We start from the raw sequence: 18303 nt of genomic DNA on the forward strand, positions 1-18303 counted from the left end.
AGCCTCCATCAGAAAGGATGAATACCCAAGTTTTGCATCAACATGGACAGGACTGGAGGAGATTATGCTGAGTGAAATAAGTCAAGCAGAGAGACAATTATCATATGATTTCACTTATTGGTGGAGCATAAATATATAAAAAAATATATAAAAATATATAAAAAATACTTTTTATTTTTTTAGCTGTATTCGAAGTAAAGCTGTATTCGAAGTAAAACATGCAATGAAGAGAAAAACACAATTACATCAAATCAACAGGCATTTCTAATTAGATATATAATTAGATATTATATATCTAATATCTAATATTAGATATATAATCTATCTAATATTATATGTGATAATATATATAATCATATGTATATAATCTTTCCACTATTTCAGAGATAAAGATATGTTTCATTAATTATAAGAATCAATGTGGGTTTTTTTCCCACCAGAGTTTTAATTGTCCTATCAAACCAACAATTATTTATAAAAATGATATTTTTAATTTATTAAAAAAAGAACACGTTCTCAGGCACCATGTTTTATTCTTTCTATTTTTGCATTCAGATAAGTAAGCCCATGATGAATGGTGTCTGCATTCACTAAACATACCGTGCATTAATCTTGGAGCCTGCCGGGTTATTAGTGTTGTGTCAATATATCAAACTCCAACATCCATCTGCCCATCAGAATGTATTACACACTTCACAGCACTTGAGATAGAAAACCAATATCAAGTGACAGGGTATCAGGGCATCTTTAATGTCTGACATAATTCTTTCTCTGCCACTTAATTATGTTAGGAATCTTTTTTATCCCTTTCTTGGGACTTAATAAATTGAAAATCATTAATAGTTCATTTATAGCCTATCTGTGGTTTATTTCTTTGATTTCCAAAACAATATTGAGCAAAATTTACCCATTCAAAACAATTTTCTGAGTAGAAAATTACTACCCATTATATCTGCACTTGGGTTCTTAAAATTCAAAGCTCCAAAAAATGATAAGAAGAAAGAAATGAAGAATGAAAAGAACCTCCATGGAAGTGAAAAAAAAAAACACCACCACCACCACCAACAACAAAAAAACACAAAAAACAAACACTTCCTTAGTGTCTTATTTGACCAAAGATTTGAGTTTAGGACCTCGTGTACTCAGTTCTGTGCATTTTGCAGGGCACAGGAGGAATGTGGTAAAGACAGAAAAACAATTGGCTAGAGGTCACAGGTGCTTCATAACAAAGTGTGAGAATGCAGCCCACGGTGAACCTTCTCTGTTTAATCTCCCTCTCCTTATCCTTCCAACCCTAATAAACACTCTAAATAAAATTCCACAGAGGAAGGGAAGGAAAAATAAAATAAGATGAAATCAGAGAGGGAGAAAAACCATAAGAGATTCTCACCTATAGGAAACAATCTGAGGGTTGCTGGAGGGGAGGTAGGTGGGGAATGTGGTAACTGGGTGAGGGGCATTAAGGAGGGCACTGATATAATGAGCAGTGGGCGTTGTATGCAACTGATGAATCACTACATTCTACCCCTGAAACTAAGAATACAGTATATATTAACTAAATTGAATTTAAATTAAAAAATTCCACATAAACTAATAGCGATAGGGTATTTGCCTGATACAGACCCTGTGACACGGTGTATAGCTCTTTAGGTGGGGACCGTCAGGGACCAGGTAATAAAGGCAGGATGGCACATGTCAATGCGGTGAGCAGGAATGGAAAGCAAGATTGAACAATGACTGAGTTCTGAACAGGCCCCAGGCCGTGCATCTTTTCTGGAAACTCATGAGGCACATTCTGTTATTAAACCCATTATACAAATGAAAAGACTTGTGTGGACCAGACAAAAATGATCTAGAATTGTTTTTTTTTCCTACCCTTCCTTACAAATAAAAATACTAGAAATCACACAAGAGGTACAAAACAGTAGCAGGATACCTCAAGTCCAGCTGAAGAAAATGAAGACATCATCCCTGGAAGATAGCTGCCTCACCCTGAGATGTGGCAGGGGAGGGGTGGAAGAAACAGTCCCTCTCACTACCTCACAGAAAGACTTGAAAGCTGTATTCGAAGTAAAACATGCAATGAAGAGAAAAACACAATTACATCAAATCAACAGGCATTTCTAAATGACGAGACATCTCAAGAGAACAACTGAATTTGTAACTAGAGTTTTGAAAGGAGGCGTACAAATATTAGAAGAAATAACGGTTCAGATTTTTCTAAAGATTGTCAAAAACTTTAAGTCCCAGGGAGGGGAAGCATGTAGGATGTAAGGAAATCTTCAGGGGGAAGAAAGTAATGACACCGAGTCACATCATAATCAAACTTCTTAAAGTCCATGATAACAGGGCAGTAGGGGGCTCTGCTGGTTAAGTGCTGGACTCTGGGTTTCTGTTCAAGTCATGATCTCAGGGTCCTGGGATGAGCCCCAAACACCAGGCTCCATGCTCAGCAGAGAGTCTGTTTGAAGATTCTCTCTTTCTTCCCCTGCCCTTCCTCTTGCTGACTTTCTCTTTCTCAAACAAATAAACCTTTAGAAAACCTTTAAAAAAATGAAATCCATGATAAAGAGAAAACCTTACAAACAGTCAGAGAATAAAAGATACATAATGTTCAGAGGTGCCAAGTTTGGAGAATAGAAACGGATTTCCCACCTCAGACAATTCAAGTCAACAAAGAGTGGAGCAACACAGTTGAAATGCTGAAAGAAAGGTGGGTGGCACTGGAATTTGGTGCCCAGTCACCCACCTTTCAAAAAGCAAAGGAAAGCAAAGACTTTCTAGACCTACAAAATCTTAGATTTCATTATCTGTCACTTGTGTTAAAATAATTGCAGGTAGTCCTTAAGAAAGAAATGCATTTATCCTGCATAGAAATTGGGATTTAAACAACAAGATAAGTAACATGAGGAATGGTAATTATATGAGAAAATATAAAACTTCATTTCTGATTTTCAAAATCCCTTTTAAAATATAACTAGTTATTTAGTGGCACCTGAGTGGCTCAGTTGGTTAAAGTGACTGACTCTTGATTTCGGCTCAGGTCATGATGTTTTGGTCGTCAGATCTAGCTCCATGTCAGGCTCCGTGCTCAACACAGAGTCTGCTTGCAGTTCTCTCTCTCCCTCTGCAAATCCCCACACCCCTCATATTTATGCTCTAAATAAATAAAGTAAAATAAAATATAACCAGTTACTTAAAAGAGGTAAATTAGCAATGCATTTGAGGTATATACCATATATGGAAATATACAAAACAATAAGGAAAAGTTTTGAGAAGGAGAAACAAAATCACTGCATGATTCTTATAAGTACATAAGAAGGTGTAATATCACTTGAAAGTAGAACATATTGGGGTGCCTGTGTGGCTCAGTCGGTTAAAGCCTCTGCCTTTGGCTCAGGTCAGGATCCCAGAGTCCTGGGATCAAGCCCCATATCAGGTTTTCTGCTCAGCGGGGAACCTGCTTTCCCCTCTCTCTCTGCCTGCCTCTCTGCCTACTTGTGATTTCCGTATGTCAAATAAATAAATAAAATCTTAAAAAAAAAAGAAAGTAGAACATATTTAGGTTAGACATTATACAATAAACCTTAACTGAACATAATAAATAAATAAATGACCCCTAAGACAACCAGTGAAACAACTAATTAGCAATAACTAATATGTCAAAAAAGGGAGATCAAATGTCATCACAAAAAGCTTGTTTAGCCAAAGAAAGGAAAAGAAGAAAATGGGGGGGGGGGGGTTGGCTGGGTGGCTCAGTGGGTTAGGCCTCTGCCTTTGGCTCAGGTCGTGATCTCAGGGTCCTGGTATCAAGTCCCAAATTGGGCTCTCTGCTTGGCGGGGAGCCTGCTTCCTCCTCTCTCTCTGCTTGCCTCTCTGCCTACTTGTGATCTCTCTCTGTCAAATAAATAAATGAAATCTTAAAAAAGAAGAAGAAGAAAAAGAACAGATGAGACAATTTAAAAAAGTAGAAAAATGGTAGGACTAGATCATATGTACAATAATCACATTGAATACAGATATTATCTAAGTACTAAATTAATAATCAGAGATGTTCACATTAGATGAAAGGTAGGATTTGATTACATGCTGCTTATAGAAAATCAACTTTCAATATAGACACAGGGAAATTAAAATTAGAATTACTGAAAAATACATACGATTCTAACACTAATAAAAAGAAACGTTGCATTCTTGTATTAATATGACAGAAAGTAATTTTCAGAGAAAGGAATGTTGCCAGGAGTACACTGGGTCTTTTTTTTTTTTTTTTTAATGTAAAGGGGGTCAATTTGTCATGAACACATAATCTTAAAGGTGTATTCGCCTAATAACAGAGTTCAAAACACATGAAGTCTGGTAAAAATAGTAATAAGAAGATGAATTATAGTTGCATGTTTCTTTTTTTTAAAGTTGTAATTATTTATTTTAGAGAGAGAGAACACAAGTGGGAGGGATCAGCAGGAGAGGAAGAGACACTCAAGCAGCCTCCTGATTAAGCATGGAGCCCTACTTGGGGTTCCATCTCAAAGTCCTGAGATCATGACCTCAGTGGAAATTAAGAGTCCTTCGCTTAACCAAGTGGGCCAGCCAGGTGTCCCTAGTTGCATGCTTCAACATTACTTTCTCAATAATTAATAGTAGAGAGAAAATAAATAACATGGAAGACTGGAATGGCCTAATAGACAATCAGGCAACGATGTTTCCCAAAACAAAGTAATACGTATTCCATTAAAGTCCACATGGGACATTTTCCAAGATAATTAATATTCTAGATCATAAAAGCAATATCTGTATTTATGAGTGTTCTTCCAGAGAAATAGAACTGAGAGAGAGAGAGAGAAAGAGAGAGAGAGTGTGTGTGTATGTTGAGAGGAAGGGGCAGCGAGCAGGGGAGATTTTAAGGAATTGGTTAGGGGGCAGTGTGGGCTACAGGTCTTTCATCTGCGGGGCAGGTTGGACACGGACAAGAACTGACATTGCAGCTCAACCCACAGGCAGGCTAGAAGTAGAATCAGCAATCGTACTAGGGTTCTCATCATACACATTGTGTTCTATGGCCCTGTGAAATGAAATTAAAATTCAACAAAATGAACATATTTGGATAATCCTCGGTATTTATAAAGAAAGTAAAACATGGATCTAAGAAAAGTAGAAAAGAGTTAAATTGAATTAAAATGGAGAAACAACATATTGAAAGTGTGGGGCACAGTGAAACCAGGGCTAAAAGTGAAACGTATAGCACTGAACGATTATACTAGAAAAGTGGAATGATCAATTATCTCAGCTACCAACTCCAGAAACTGGAAAAAGTAAGCCAGGTGAAGCCTCAGGTGAGAAGCAGATAGGAGATAATACCGATCAGAGAAGAAATCAATGAAAGAGTAAACAGATGAACAATAAAGAAAATTAATGGGACAAGAAGATGATACTTTCAGAAGATAAATAAAGTGGATAAAAATCCTAGCTAGACATATGAAGAAAAAAAAAAAAAACCTAGAGCAGAGAAATAATCAATATAAAAAATGAGAGAGTTGGCATCACTAAGGTCTTACAGATATGAAAAGAACAACAGTGGAATATCATAAACAACTTCTCTCCAATAAATTCAGCAACTTAGATGAAATGGGCACATCCCTTCAACATATAAACCTCGAGGCCAGGCCTCACTCAAGAAGAAATTGAAAACTGAAAAGGTACTATATCTATCTTTTTAAACCTGTTTCTGATTAATAACCTTCCAATAAAGAAGACTCAACACGAAGATGGCTGAATTATACAAAATACTGAAGGAAGAGATAGTATGACTGTTCTGCAAGATACTCCTGAAGCTTCGAAAGCATGGATACTCTCCAGTTTATTTTGTGAAGCCTGCAGCATCTGAACAAAGAAAGAGGGAAGAGTATGGAAAAAAAAAACAAAAAACCTACGCTTATTCACTTATGAATATAGGAGTGTACATTATTTAACAAGAGTCTTAGCAAATCAAATCCATTAACTGGGATTAATCCCAAGAATGCAGGACAAATGTAATATTTTAAAATCAGTTAATGCAATTCATCATGTAAATAACCAAAGAGGAAAAAGTAAGTGATGATGTCAGGAGTTAGAGAAAGAATTTGAAAAAAATCCATCATCAATTTCTGATTTTATAAAACTTCTGAAATGTGGGAATCTAAGAATATTTCCTAAAGCTGGTAAAGAACATCTTTAAACTGTCTGCAGTTCACATACCGAACAGTAAAAAACTTAGCACTTCCCCCTTAAGAACACAAAATGTCAAGGAACTCTGCTCTCATGACTTCTGTTGAACATTGAGATGTAGATTCCAGCCAGTACAATAAGGAAAACAAATAAAATCACAGATGATGTGATCATCTCTGGAGAAAATGCCCCTAAAACTACAAAAATGGTACTAGAACAAATAAATAGCTTTAACAAGTACTAACTGAATGTTACAAAAGTATAACAAAATATGAGTGAGATAAATTAAAGAAGATGTAAATAAAAGGAAAAATACACCGTCACCATAGCTGGAAAACTCAGTACTGTTATGGTGTCAGCTTCCAAAATTGATCTGTAAATTCAACGTATTCCCAACTAAACCCCCATCAGGTTTCTTGTAGTAACTGATGATACTGTTTAAAAATTCCCCGGGAAATGCAAAACTAATTTGATAAAGTAAAACCAAGTTGAAAGAGGTATCTTTTGTGATTTTAAGGTTTACTATAAAGCTGAAGTGACCAATAGAGCGTGGCATTGGTATAAAGAGAGACAATTTCTTGGTTGAACAGAGTAGCAGATATAATACACATGAACACATATATGGTCAACTGATTTTCAAGAAAGGAGCAAAATCAAATGATGTGGAATAAAGGTTAATATTTTCAAAAAATGGGGGCACCTCCCTTCGGTTCAGGTCATGATCCCAGGGTTCTGGGATTGAGCCCAGTGTCTGGCTCTCTGTTCAGCCCAGGAGCCTGTTTCTTCCTCTCCCTCTGCAGGCCACTCTGCCTGCTTGTGTTCTCTCTCTCACTCTTTCTCTGTCAAACAAATAAAATCCTATTTTTTTTTAAGTAATGTTGGAATAATTAATTTCATCTGGGATAAAAATTGGCCTGTGACCCTTACTGCACAACATATAGAAAAATTAACCAACCTTCAATTATAGATATAAATACAAGCATCAACATTACCGAACTTCTATAAGAATCAGGAGAAAATCTTAATGACTTTGGATTTGGCAAATTAATATCTACTTATATATAAAAGCATAATCTGTAAAAAAAAAAAAGTAAAAGATAAATGTGGAGTTCGAGAGGGTATTCATGGTCATGGACAGAAACCATCTCTTTACTGATCATAGCTGACAGTCAAAAGATTGCCTATTTCACCACCAAACCCCTAATCTGTTGACCTGAAGGCCACTGAGGGAACCAGAGGACAAGAGAGAGTCATCATTCTTGGGGAAACCACCTCTTTGCAGGACCCCCATGCCTCCCCAAACTGGAGCCAATTCTCAAGTCTTCTCAAATGCTATGTCCTGGAAGCGGGAAGAGATTGGGGTCCCTGGAAAAAGGAAGCAGAGGCAGAGGATTTCGGGATACAAGGGAAATCATGTTAGGCCCCTGGCTATTTTTGAGATCAATGCCCAACTGGCACTATTTGCCCCAGCACACTACTCATCGAACCTCCTAGAAAGTGTTGGAATCACAAAGGAATGCAGAAATCACCCGAGTTAAGGATTTTAAGGAAACAAATGGAATGCACAGTCTCTACTGGGCCAGGAAATAACCTAACCATAATCAGACAGTAAATCATTGATCAAAGGCCAAGTGCTATTTCCCAAAGTAGAGATTGGCCTAATACACATTCTTGAGTCTTTTTTGCAAGATTTAAACCCCTTTGAGCACCTGCACATCAGACTAATGAGTCAGACAATTGATGCTACAAACCCTTGCTGGTCTGTGGTTTCAATCAACAAGGACCTGGACGCCATCCACTTAGCATGACCTTTGCCTCACTTCTATCCTGAGCTCTCCTTTGCCTGATTCCTTCCCAAAAAGATACACATCCTTGGCTAAAAACTTGTCCAGTTTTGTTGTTTGTAGAATCACTGCTTTGGAAGTTGTTCCTGGTGATCTCTTTCTTTGCTACAAATAAAGCTTACTTCATATGGCAACACTTGATACAGTCTCCTCCCGTCCCCGACCAAGGTGGGAGCTCATTGGCAGTTTGGTTACAATACCACTGTCTGCATGGGAGATGGACGTGTGCAGTCCATCACACCCTTCTGTCCATGTCAATAAACAAAAGGCGCTCAAGAGCCCTGTGGTCTCCTTCCTTCTCTGTGGACTCTGCATATCACCTTTTCCTCAGTCCCTATCCCCCTCCCCAAATCTTTCCCCTGAGCCCTCTGGAAATCAAGGCAAACAATCAAGGAAATCTCGTGTCCTTAAACTCGTCGTTAGGAATCGCTTTCACCTTCTAACTCCAAGGCAAACATCTCTTCCTACATGGCATTCTTATTTTTCTTATCTTAAAAACGGTGAAACATTCTTGATCTCATTTCCAACTTCTGCTCTTTCTCTATTTTTTAAAAAATTGCTTCATACCATAACTAGACACATTGTCACTATGTGTTCAATTTCCCCTTCGAATTTTCTGTTTTTTTAAAGATTTTATTTATTTATTTGATATTTGAGGGAGCATGAGCAAGGGAGAGCATGAGCTGAGGAGAGGCAGATGGAGAAGAAGACAGATTCCCTGCTAAGCAGGGAGCCTGATCCTGATGTGGGCCTCAATCCCAGGACCCCAGCTGGGATCATGACCTGAGGTAAAAGCTGATGCTTAAGTGAGCCACCCAGGTGCCCCCAGTTTTCTTTCTTTAAAAGATTTATTTATTTATTTCAGAGAGAGAGAGAGAGAGAGAGAGCAAGGGAGGAGCAGAGGGAGAGGGAGAGAGAATCCAAGCAGATTCCCTGCTGAGTGTGGAGCCTGATGAGGGTGAGGGACTCGATGTCATGACCCTGAGATCATGACCTGAGTCGAAATCAAGAGTCAGATGCTCAGTTGACTGTGCTATCCAGGTGCCCCTCCCCTTCAATTTTCATTTGAACCAATTTTTGCCTCCATAACTCAAAAATGGTGCCTTTGTCATATCATCAATGACATCCACATTGTCATGCACAATGTCAGTTCTTGCTTATCAGCAAAGGACTGAGGTGATCACTCCTTTGTCCTGGAACCACTTGATTCCATTTTGACTGAAGACATCATGCAGTCTTCTATCTTTTTCTCACTTTTTGGGAGGCCCATTCTATCCTCTCTGTCTTTGGCCCTTCCTTCATCTCTTGACATTAAAAATGGAAATGCCACTGGGATGAGTCTTTGAATTCCCTCCTTTGATTGCATCTATATTTGTTCTTCAATGATCATGTGCATTCATATGCTGTTGCCTCATAAATTTATATTTTCAGCCCAGACCTCTACCTTGAACAGTAGCTTCCCAAATCCTACTGTCTAACTGAAGCTCCAGTGGGAGTCTGATCAGAACCTCCAACCTAAGGTCACAAAAGGAGCTCCTGACATTAGCTCGGTGTCTCTCTACCTTAGTTTTTTTCTGTTGATGGCAAGTCCATCTTTATAACTGCCCACTACAAACCCTCATTCTGTTTTCTTTCTAGCATCATATTCAGGCCACCAGGAAACCCAGTTCATTCTAACTTCAGGGATGTGAGGAGTCCCATTTAAGATCACCACACCTGATCCGGACCACCTCAAAATCCGACCACCACTCTCCTTCCTCTCTTGGCCCCTTCTGGTCCCAGCCTGCGTGCTACATGTTCTCCTTCACTCCACACACCAACAGCTGGGTTGGGAAAGGTGTACTGCTCTTCTCCCCCAAAGACTGGTAAATCTCAACATGATATAAACACTACACATCTGAGACTGAACTAATCAAATACAATCACAGAAAGGAAAAATAGGACAATTGTGAAATGGAAGGAAAAGCAATCTTCTTGACTCTCCCTCGCCCTGTGCTCATTGTTTGCTTTAAGTGCTTGTAGTCACCGAAATGTTATTGCACGGAATTACTTCATTAAATGACCTACTTTACCAGAGAGCATATTCCTTTGAACAAAAGGAGTATGTATTTTCCTTTGTGATTTCTGACGGCGTCTGGCACAACAATGGTAGCATAAGGAGCGCACAACAAATATTTGTGGAACTGAATTGTATTCAATAAATATTACCAATCATGAAGACAGAAAATGTTCTGGCAATTAGGTGCCATGCCCATCTGAACCAGTTCCAATGTCAAAATTTGTGAAAGCTTTCTAAAGGTAACTTTCCCTATCCAATTAGTTTCAAAGAGATTTAAAAAACATTTTTTTTTTCAAAATACAAATTACCCCATCTAACACACAACAAAAGCAGAAGAAAGAATTTTGCTTTAAAAGGGGGTCAGTTCAATTACATAAAGTACAATTCAAAGTATAACCTTCAGCCTGTGCAAAAAATGAAAGTGAGCTCTACTTCCTCAAACAAAAAGGAGATAAGTAATCAGACAGCTTTTGAAGGTAAAAGAGGAATTTTCTAGTTGACGGATATGCAAATTGACAGGTACATTTAAAAGTATAAAATCAACTTCAAAGATCCAAGATCATCCTTCACATACAAAATTCTCAGAGAAAAATAAATATCAGATAATTTTAAAATAAATAAAGGGAACGTGTTGTTTTGGGCCTGATGCTAAATATATTTGTGAAGAAAGATGTAAACTGAGTATTTTAAGATTTCAACAGCAAGAAAGGAAAATGTAGTGTGAAACATCATATCTGAGAGGCACAACACTTTCGATTAAGAAATCTGTAGTATAAGGAACACCTGGAGGGTTCAGTCAGTTGAGCATCTGACTCTTGGTTTCAGCTCAGGTAATGATCTCAGGGATTGTGAAATAGAGCCCCATGTGGGGCTCTGTGCTCAGTGAGGAGTCTGCCTAAGTTTCTCTCTCCCTCTGCTTCTTCCCACTCCTCCTCTCTCACATGTACTCTATTCTCTAACAACAAAGAAGCAAAGAAACAAACAAATAAATATTTTTAAAAGAAACCTGTGATTTAAACTTCTAAAATCACACTGAATTTGTCTTGAAATCTTTGCAAATTGTTAAGATGTTGGAGAAAAACTCTCATTATTTCTAGTTGTTCACCTAAGAAAATAATTTCAGACCTGGTTTCAAAAATATATTGGAGAGTAATGCCAACAAAACAATAAAAAATTGGGGAAAACTGTTAGAATTCCTATTTTCAGAACTCTTTAAACTAACCAGGAGCTTACAGCAACCACCAGGAGAACAATTAATTAAAACAAAAAGCAAAGCAAAACAAAACAAAAACTCAAACACCTGAACCTAAAGAACAGTGTAGTTATGGTATTTTATCTTAATCTGGTGCTATATCCTGCCCCCCCCCCCCCGATTGGTGGTGGCTTTGAAGATGACATCCCACACCCACAGTATGGATACTGGTCCCAGAAGGAGGAGAACAGACCTCATTTGAAAAGAACTGCAGTATGGAGTGGAGGGGTGTCTCATGGCTCCTTGGAAGACCAGGTCAAAGGGCTTGCTTTTATCTCGTTTTACTCAAAGCATTCCCAGTCTGAGGCAACTCCCCCAGGAAGATTTGTAGACAATGTATAAAGGTAAATGTATCAGTCATTGCTGCGTGCACCCACAAATAACAGTTGGGGAAAACAATACACTAACCAAAAAGGTTGAAGAATGAGATTCTTTGGGGGCATAAGAGCTTTATGGTATTCCAACACAGTCCTGATAATCTGCAAATCATGCACATGCCAAGGATTATACACATGCTCTGGGATGTGTGCAGGCTAAGGGAAGACATAAGAAGGCCCTACGTGCTCACCTCTAGATGACAGTCAGGCTTTGGGCAAGCAAGAAGTGAAGACCAAGGAAGAGTTGAAAACTGATTGAACGCCAAAAGCAAGATCCAACAAACAGAGCCCATTGATAGAATGTTCAATCAGTAGCTGACCACTACCTAGTAAAACAGAGATACCAGTGACTACAGCCAACAAAGAATACATGCTTTATAAAACCAGTTTAGTGAAGTCACTGAACAGCTATATGCTGTCCTAAGATAGTCAAGTTAGATTCAAATATAACAACAAGTTGAAAGAAAAGTTTGGAAAAAGCTTTTCCATGAAAATAATAACAAAAAGAGAGCCAGAGTGACTACATTGATATCAGAGAAAATAAATATTGTATGAAAGAGGAAAAGGATGGATAACAACAAAAAGTTTAATCTACCAAGGGTATGTAACAATTATAAATGTACATAACAGCAGAACACCAAGATGCATGAAGTAAACAGTGACAGTGTTGAAGGGGGAAATAGTTCAAAATTAGTAAACAAAGACTTCATTAACACGTCACTTTCGATGATGCATAGAATGAGAAGATTGAAGAGCAGTAAGGAAAGAAGAGACGTGAGCAACACTCGAAGTCACAGGTACCTGACAAACATCTATAGAACGTTCAACCCGAGAACACTCACATTTGTACTCTTCATAAATGCATATGAAACATCCTCCAAGACAGAGCAAGAGTTAAGCCATAAACTAATTTCAATGAACTTTAAAATTTGAAATTGTATATAGGATGTTCTCCAACTAAAATGATAAAAGAAGGAAATATGGGAAATTCACTGAGATGCAGACATTAAACCACACAATTCTAAATAATCAATGGGTCAAAGAAGAAATCAGATGGGAAATTAGAAAATACCTGGAGATTAATTACAGTGAGAACACAACAAGGGATGTTTGTGTGGCTGGTCAGTTAAGTGTCCAGCTCTTGGTTTCTGCTCAGGTCATAATCTCAGCAGGGAGTCTGCTTGAGATTCTCTCCTTCTCCCTTTCTCTCTGCCCCTCCCCTGCTCATGTGCATGTCTGCTCTCTCTCTTTCTCTCTCTAAAATAAATAAATCAACCTTTTAAAAAAATGAAAACACACACACCAAAAAACTTATAGAATAAACTGAAAGCAGTAGTTGAGGGAAATCTATCGCTATAAACGTGTACTTAAACAAAAACAAAACAACAGGGGTGCCTGGGTGGCTCAGTGGGTTAAGCCACTGCCTTCAGCTCAGGTCATGATCTCAGGGTCCTGGGATCGAGTCCCACATCAGGCTCTCTGCTCGGCAGGGAGCCTGCTTCCCTCTCTCACTGCCTGCCTCTCTGTCTGCTTATGATCTCTGTCAAATAAATAAATAAAATCTTTATAAAAAAACAAAAACAAGAACAAAAACAACAACAATAACAACAAAAAACTCAAATCAATGACCTAAACTTCTACATTAAGTAACGAGGAAAAAAAAAAAAACCCATGAAAAGAGCAAACTAAAACCAAAGCAAGCAAAAAGAAGGAAATAAGAAAGATTAAGGTGGATATAAATGAGACAGATAATAGAAAAACAATAGAAAAATTAAATTAAAGCAAAAGTGGGTTCTTTGAAAAGATTGATATTGACTGACCTTGAACAAGACTTATGGTGGGGGGAGGGGCAGAAAAGACTCAAAGTAGCAAAATCATGACTGAAAGTGGGGACATTACTCCTAACATTTCAGAAATAAAAAACAACATAAAGGAATAATACTCTGAGCAATTGTATAAATTAGAACATGTTCTGTAACCCGAATACAATAGAAAAATATCCCAGAAGCACACAACCTGCCAAAAGTGAATCAAGTAGGGGGGCGCCTGGTGGCTCAGCTGGTTGGGCAGCTGCCTTCGGCTCGGGTCATGATTCCGGGGTCCTGGGATCCAGTTCTGCATCGGGCCCCCTGCTAAGTACAGTCTGCTTCTCCCACTCCCTCTGCCTGCCACTCTGCTTGCTTGTGCGCTCTGTCAAATAAATAAATAAAATCTTGAAAAAAAAAAAAGTGAATCAAGTAGAACAGAAAATCTCAGTGGAAACTACAAGCGAAGAGATTTAATACGTGATCCTAACACCTCAATCAAAGGAAGGTCCAGGATGGTGACTTCACGATGAATTCCACCCAATATTTAAGGAAGAATTAGCATTGATATTCCCAATATTTTTTTTTTCCAAAAAATAGAGCAGGATGAGATGCTTTCTACCTCATCTACTATGCCAACATTACCCTACACCAAAGTCAGACAAAGACACTTTACAAAAATAAAGTATAAACAAATATATCTAATGAATATAGAGGTGCACTCCTCAACAAAAGACTAGCAAGCCAAAACCATTCGTATATTAAAAAGATTATCTACCATGGCCAAGGAGGATTTATTCTAGGAATTCAAGGTGGTTTAACAAATGAAAATAATGATTATAATACACCATCTTACTAGAATGCAGGCCAAAAAAGATCATCACCCTAGACATAAAGTAAAGCTTTTGACAAAATCTAACACCTTCAAAAAGTAAAAATGCTCAACAAACTAGGAATAGAATGTAATTTTCTCAACCTGATCACAGACATCTATGAAAAACCCACAGCTAACATCGTACTTAACGGGGTAAAAACTGAACATTTCCCTCCTAAGATCAGGAATAAATGAAGCTGTTTACTCTCAACATTTTTCCTGAACATTGTACTCGGTTCTAATCATGAGCAGTAGGCCACAAACGAAGGTAAGAACATCCAGTTTGGAAAGAAAGAAGTAAAATTATCTTTATTTACACATGACATGATTTCTTTTTTAAGTGTTTGCCATTGGGTTTTTGTTTGGTACATGGCATGGTTTTAAATTAGAAATGACTAATGAGTCTTTTGAAGACTATGATTAGAGCTAATGAGTTGAGTGAGGTTGCAGGCTACAAAAGCAATAAACAAAAATCAGTTCTATTTCTAAAAATACTAGCAATGAACTCTCAAAAGTGAAATTATTTTTAAAAAATTGCATTTATAATAGCATCGAAAAAACAAAAAAAAACACACTTAGGAATAAATTTAACCAAACAAGTGTATGACTTGTAAGGTGGCAACTACAAAACATCAGAACTGAGGAGAGATGAATGAAAGATGTTCCATGTTCACAAATACTAATGTTTAATATAGTTGAGAGGGCATGCTCCCCAAAGTGAGCTGGGTATTCAGAGCACTGCCTGTCAAAATCCTGTTTTCTTTTTTTTGCAACAATTGAAATGTTGATCCTGAAATTTCTGTGGAATTTCAAGGAACATAAAATAGTCAAAACAATCTTGAAAAAAGAACAAAGTCCCAGAACTCACATCTCCTGGTTTCAAAACTTAATGTGAAGTTACAGGAATTGGAGTAAAAGAATATGTTACTGGCTTAAGGACATTAGTGTAGATCACTGGAATAGACTTTTGTGTCCAGAAATAAATCCATACATATGGTCAACTGATTTTAACAAGCACGTCAAGACTGTTCAATGGGGAAAGAGTAGTCTTTTCAACAACTGGTGCTGGGATGACAGCACACACACGCACACGCACATACAGAGCAGACCTCACCTCACGCAATGTGCAAAAATGAACTCAAGATGGATAAAAAGTCCAAACAGAAGAGCCAAAATTATAATTTTCTTACAAAGAAAAATATATGGATATTTTCATGAGTTTGGATTTGGTAGTAGATTTTTAGATATTCCATCAAAAAAAACCTACAGGCAATTAAAACCGGATATATTGGAGGGGCACCTGGATGGCTCAGTGGGTTAAGCCTTGGTGTTCGGCTCAGGTCATGATCTCAGGGTCCTGGGATCGAGCCCACATCTGGCTCTCTGCTCAGCGGGGAGCTGCTTCCCCCTTCTCTCTGCTGCCTGCCTCTGCCTACTTGTGATCTCTCTCTCTCTGTGTGTCAAATAAATAAATAAAATCTTTTTTAAAAAATCTAGATATATAGGAATTTATCAAAACAAAATTCTTTTTTTTTTTTTTTTTTGGTCCAAGAACAATATTAATAAAGTAAGGAGATAACCACAGAGTGGGAGAAAACATTTTCACACTATATATCTCAAAAAGGTCCACCAATCAAACCAACACTCCACCATAAAAGACAAATAAATCTAATACAAAATGGAAAAAAGTTTTGAATAGACATTTCTCTGAAGAACATAGATATTAAAATCATACTCAACGAATGCATTTTGAAAAGATGTTTAAATCATTAATCATTTGGAAAATGCAATGAAAATTACAATAAGATACTATGTAACACCCACCGGGATGGCTATAATCAAAATGCCAGATAACATGCATTGACAAGGATGTGGGGAAATTGGGGCACTCCAACATTGCTGATGAGAATGTAATCTCCCCCTCCCCCACGCAACAAAAGTGGCTTAATTTTACTGCAGGGAAGCTAGGGAGGAGCAGGGCCAGTGAGGGTTTCTGCAAGAGCTGCCACTGTTGAGCAGGACTGCCAGGCCCCAGCTCTGTCTGGAAGGCAAGGGAGGATAAGTGTCCTGTTTGGTGCATCTTAGGCCCAGGGGTCTGGGTCCTCTTTACTTGGGGGCAAGGTAAGAAACAGCCTTTCCTGTTTTGTCCAGGGTCTCCAGCTGAGTGTTCACACTGAGCTCAGAGTTGAAGCGGACCTTCCAGTTTGGCAGGTCAATGTCAGAGTCAGTTTCTCCCACCTGGTTGAGCTCCAGATTGACCACATTAGAGCAGCCTTCACAGGTCGTTTCCACAGAGAACTCAGGCTTCGGCAAGACTGTGGATGTGGTGGGGGCCGTGGCCATGGCAGGAGTGGTGGCAGTGACACAAAGAAGTAAAATTAAAAAAATATATATATATAAAATGATTTTATTTACTTATTTGGCAGAGAGAGACACAGTGAGAGAGGGAACACAAGCAGGGGGAGTGGGAGAGAGAGAAGCAGGCTTCCCGCTAAGCAGGGAGCCTGATGTGGGGCTTGATCCCAGGACCCTGGGATCATGACCTGAGCCAAAGGCAGACTGAGCCACTCAGGCACCCCTCAAATATACTTTTAAAAGACTTATTTATTTATTTGAGGGAGGGCACATGCATGGGGGAGAAGGACAGAGGGAGAGAATCTCGAGCAGACTCCCTGGTGAGTGCAGAGCCCAACGTGGGGCTCAATCCCATGACCTATGAGATCATGACTTGAACCAAAACCAAGAGTCAGACACTTAACCGACTGAGCCCCTGAGGAGCTTCACTGAATGTAAAATTCTGCAGCTGTCACGATGACAGTCTGGTAGTTCTTTGTGAAGTTACACACACAATTACCATATGACTCAGCAGTGTCAGTCCTAAGCATATATCAGAGAGAACTGAAACCATATATTCACAGAAAAACCTGTACACGGATGCTCACAGCAACATTATTTATAATGGAGGAAAATTGGAAGCAATCCAAGTGTTCATCAGCTGATGAATGGGTAAATAAAAAGTGATACATCCATACAATGGAATGTTAGCAAACCAAAAAAGGAAATAAGAACCACTATGTGTCATGACATGGATGAACCTTAGAAATACATTAACTGAAAGAAACGGACACAAAAAGGTCATATACAATATGATTCCATTTCTATGAAATGTCCAAAATGGCAAATCTGTAGAGATAAAAAGATCTATAGTTGCAAGGGGCTAGGGAAAGGGGACAATTTGGACTAATTATTATTATGAAAGGGGTTTCTTTTTGGAGAATTAGATAGGTAATTGTCACATAACGTAGTGAGTATACTGAAAATGGTTATTTTTATATCAAGTGATGCATAACTTCTAAAAATTGCTGATGTAAAATATTAAGGAACTTGTAATATTTAATTATGGTTACTACTCCTAGTATCCAAATGATGGATATAATGTTTGCTGGTGGAAAACTTGCATTTTTGTTCTAAAATCATGGGTGGTGACTAATTGAGGAAATATATTGACGTATTGTCTCACAATTGAGACAGGGGAGGAGGACCTAGAGGTCTTGGAGCTATACAAAATCAGTTGAGGAAGCCTTAGAACAGAACAACTAAAAGTTGGTTTTCAGTGAAATTGTGTCCCCAGCATAGAGAAGAAAGGGTGTTTCAAACCCATCAATACTGGCTGATCACTAATAAGGTAGGGTTTAACAGGATAAGGTAGATAGAATTTAGGCAGTATGGGGGGTGGTGATTGGTAGGTGAAGTTTGCAAGAACTGATAAGAAAAAAGGCATTAGGAATCTTCATTTGATTTTAGGAAGGTAGGATATACAAGAAAACAGGAAATGTTGACTTAAAGCACTACATCATAATATAGGTCATATTCCATCAAATGCTCATT

The sequence above is a fragment of the Lontra canadensis genome, unplaced genomic scaffold (assembly GCF_010015895.1).
Source record: "Lontra canadensis isolate GAN:19392208 unplaced genomic scaffold, GSC_riverotter_1.0 scaffold54, whole genome shotgun sequence".
In the NCBI taxonomy this organism is placed as follows: Eukaryota; Metazoa; Chordata; class Mammalia; order Carnivora; family Mustelidae; genus Lontra; species Lontra canadensis.